We start from the raw sequence: 3,862 nt of genomic DNA, 5'->3' as shown, positions 1-3,862 counted from the left end.
CTGTTTGGAGTGAGGGAGAGACTACAGCAGAAGATTCTAATAATTTAAAAGACATGGACTGTATTCAGACATACCTGTCCTTCTTTCTTTCCATAGAGTTCAGTGTTGGGTGTTTTTCTTCTCCATTGTTCTGGAGGGGGAAACTGCTTTGATGATGGAGGAGGTGATTCCCCCAAAAGTACCTTTTAAGTCACTAATCCTGAACTCTGAAAAAGATGGTACTAAGTCATTTGTTTGTATGCAATGGTTGGTTGGTATGATGATTTTATATGTTCTTAGTCTGGTTAGGAACAATCAATAATAATGACCTCCCACTAGAGTCTTATCCCATGAGGTTTAACTCTGGGAAAAGGAAAGAATTAGAAATTCTCTTTACCCTATTGGTCCTCATTTTTAATAGAGTAACATAGGTATAATTTATAGTTACTGCTATACTATGGATTAAAATCAAGGATTTGAAAAATATTGTTGGGACTCTAATGAGTTTTATGCCAACAAACTTAAACACTAGAAATTTCAGGAAATTTTAAAACCTATATGAAACGAGTTGTCTAAAGTGATTTCTCACAAAGGGGAAAATTGCAAAGCAGTGGCAACAACTAACATTTATAAGATTTGAATGTTTTTATTTTCATTGATCTCTGCTAGCTGTGTTTAGGTAATATAGTGCATTGATAAAACAGTAATTCTTAGAAAATTTTACCTGGGGGCTAAATAAAAGTAGCTTTTATATACCTCCTAAGTTAGTTTATTTTATATATTGCCAAAGACCCATGAGGACTGCCTAACTAAAATAACCACGAGTGATGAGGACTTTTTGCCTTAAAGAATAAAGGAGAAATATTGAGTGAAAGTGGAAGTGTACATAATAACAGAAATTATTTTCATACTCAGTTATTTTGGGGAGTAGCATTCACTTTAATGTTTTCTTAATATTAAATATTATATTTTTGAAACAAAAAATTGTACTACATTTTAATTATTTTTTGAATTTTTAATTTCTGTTAGATGTTGAGCTTTAATCCTTTTAATTTTAAAGAGATCTTTGCAAATTACTGAAGTCTACCCTGTATGTTTTAAATGGTAAAATCTTAATAACAGAATGTGTCACAAATCCCATGAATCAAATCTTAGAACTGAAATATGATGCAAGACATTACTTTTGTTCTTTATTAGTATAATATACTCAAGCATTTATTAATAGTAAACAATACTAGAGAGGTCACAAGTACTATAGTTTAAATGAAGAAACAAGTGCACCTGATTATAATCAGGTGAGAAATGGGTGAGAAGGAAAAGCTTCTGCTTGTCATTGAAATTGTGTAAAATTTGAAAAGGCAGGGTGGAATTAAGAAGAAACTTCTAGATGGTAAAGCATTGGAAAAAAGACAAAGCCAAATGAATGAACCCAGAATTTTTGAAATACTATAAATACTGCTCCATCCACATGACATGCACCTCCTTACAGGCATGTCAAATCCCTACAGATCTTAATAGTTATTAAAATATTATGTGTTTTATTCATTCATTATACATTTTATTGTGTTGACATTTGACACTATTTTTCTTCTTAGATGAATGCTAAATCCAAATGTTAAGCCCTACTAGAACAACAAAGAGTCATTAAACACAAATATTGGAAAATGAGGAAGAAACTGTACTTATTCCTGGTACTCATTCTCCATTTCTTCCTCCATAAATAGTCCTGAGTCTTAGATTTACACATTACCACATAGGTCACCACAATATTTTTCAACTCTTATTGAAATGAGGTTTGTCTACGACACTAAATCCTTACAAATGGGACATAGGTGGTGTGAGGTCTGTCATTTCCAAGCAGTGTTGTTCAGTTAGGGTAGATCCCCACCTCCTTCATATATTTCCAGCTGATGACCACATGGTGGATATGAAGGATGATGTGGAGTCATCATACGAGACCACTGAGAGAACCTACATACACCACAGTAGAGAAACAAATTAAAAAGGAACTTATGTCTGCGATGAGTCACTGTACTGCCCTGAATCCTCTTCTGGTGAAACGCAACAGTGTGCGTGTATGTGTGTGTGTGTGTGTGTGTGTGTGTGTGTGTGTGATGCACAGTAATTCTAACTATAACAAATACAGAATGGGCAAAATAAATTTCCCTAAAGTCCTCTCTTTGTGACATCCTGATGGTCCCCGAAAATTCTAATTATAATTTAGGAACTGTTTACTTTTGGAAATCAACACGTTTGTATCAGGGAAATGAAAGACAAACACTGTATGAGAATATTATCCAAGTTTAACCACTGTTCCAGTTCTTTTTAACTATTAAAACCTTTGATTATGTATATTATCATGTAATAGTATTTGACAAGCTCTATATATTTTTTCACTTGTCTGTGTTAAAGTTCCTTTATTATAGACCTCCACCTCCATTTGGAATCTATCTGATGTCTACATTACTATTTTGGTAAGGTACCTTCCACCAGTTCTCAGAAGTACTACAGTTTGACAAGTTTATACTTTCAAGCATCTTTTAAATTTTAATGCATACAAAATTCTTGGCAAGATAAAATTTGGAAACAGTCATTTCTACCTATCAATATAATAAAAATGTACTAGATATTATTGGTTTAATGTGTAGAATAATAAAATAAAAATGTATTGACCTAAACTTCATAGAACTGCACCAGAAATTCACATTAAATATCCAAATAAACAAGTTTTATACATTAGCATATACATATATGCACATACATAAGTAACAATATATGGCTAGACACAGTTGTGGATTTTTAGGAGAATAAATGGGGTATGAAGATAAGAAATGATTGGTACATAGAAAATCAAAAGTTTTTTTCTGGTTTTCAAAGAGGGAATAGCTTCCTTTTTGACATTACAAGTTTTGGCGTTGTAGGATGGGGCATTGAGGTATTCATGTCACATTTGTGAAGGGAAGCCGAGGAGAAAGCAAAGGCTGTTTCATGCCTGTCAGAAGAAATACAGGATTGTAGAGATGTAGCTGAGCCAGGTTTGAGTTTATGCTTGGTTAAAGTAGAATATGGAGCCATGTGCTCTGCTTCTGGGGACAGAGTAATAGGGAGAGGGAAGGAAGAGCCTGATGTTATGTGCAGATGTCAATGACTGTTTCCTCAGTGTAGCTTTCTTTGAAGGCTTTGAAGCTTATAGGATTCACAAAGAACATGACCATGACTTATTATCTAGAAGTTATTTTAAAGTCAAACAAAAAGATTTCCTCTCCAGAGTCTCAGAAACAATTCTAGGGAAAGATGGTCAAAGTCAGCTGGGTGTTGCTGGGCGCCTGTGGCTCCCACTATAATCCTAGTTACTCAGAAGGCAGAGATCAGGAGGATGGCGGTTCAGGAACCAGATTGGGCAAATACTTCCAGAGCCCCTATCTTAAAAAATCTATCACAAAAAAAAGGCTGGAGGAGTAACTCAAGCTGTAAGCCCTGAGTTTAAACTGAAGTACTGCAGGAAAAAAAAAAGGCAGATTGGGGCTGCTACTCATTGGGAGGTGGTGTAGAAGCTGAGATATGGATTAATGCTACTAGTACTAATGAGACTTAGTAAAGGGGCCACTGACCTACAGAAGGACTCAATAGAGTTTGCTTGCTGCTTTCTACAGCAGTAATAGGAACTTAATTGGGCAAAAGAAAGAGAAAATTAATTGTTTGGCAGTTTTCTTTCCATCCCTCTAAAATATCAATTTTTCCATAGAGTGGACAGTGACTTTTAGGATAAGAAGACTACTTACTATTAGTCAGGAAATTACTTTCTAATTTTAAGTTTTCCATGTGAATGAATGCCACATGAATGTAACAGAAAACAACTGTGGACAAAGGAATGTTGCATAGA

The sequence above is a fragment of the Castor canadensis genome, chromosome 2 (assembly GCF_047511655.1).
Source record: "Castor canadensis chromosome 2, mCasCan1.hap1v2, whole genome shotgun sequence".
In the NCBI taxonomy this organism is placed as follows: domain Eukaryota; kingdom Metazoa; phylum Chordata; class Mammalia; order Rodentia; family Castoridae; genus Castor; species Castor canadensis.
The sequence above is the reverse complement of the archived record's forward strand: the minus strand, read 5'-3'. Positions refer to the sequence as shown.